We start from the raw sequence: 393 nt of genomic DNA, 5'->3' as shown, positions 1-393 counted from the left end.
TCAAGGGGGATTTGTTGGGTTTTCCCTATGTAATAATATTGATAACAGTAAGGTCTAGACCTTACTTTGTAAAGTGTCCTGAGATGACTTTTGTGATTTGGCGCTATACAAATAAAATTTGATTTGATTTGATCTTAATGAAACACTGATGCTGCTGTACACGTGGCCAGTGGTAGAAGTAGTGCAGTGGTAGTATGTTGTTAGATTCATAGTACTGATGCACTGTTCTGCAGTAGATGTACTTCACACACTGCTGGGTACTTTCATCTAGAACACGTTCTCTGAACTGATCATAGTTTACACTTCAACATTTATCATCTAAAGTAATTGCAGTTGCTTTAAATACAGTTCTGAGGTACTTTCCTCGAGTACTTCCATGTCCTGCTACTTCAT

General features: G+C 37.7%; 1 protein-coding gene across 4 annotated transcripts in view; it reads right to left on the bottom strand.

Moving 5' to 3' along the window:
* chek2 (checkpoint kinase 2) overlaps positions 1-393 on the bottom strand; it is a 9,413-nt gene that overhangs the window by 2,314 nt on the left and 6,706 nt on the right. The gene's annotated exons all lie outside the window — the stretch shown is intronic.

This window comes from Monopterus albus, unplaced genomic scaffold, assembly GCF_001952655.1.
Source record: "Monopterus albus unplaced genomic scaffold, M_albus_1.0 scaffold26.1, whole genome shotgun sequence".
Lineage (NCBI taxonomy): Eukaryota > Metazoa > Chordata > Actinopteri > Synbranchiformes > Synbranchidae > Monopterus > Monopterus albus.
This window is presented reverse-complemented; position numbering and strand designations above follow the sequence as displayed.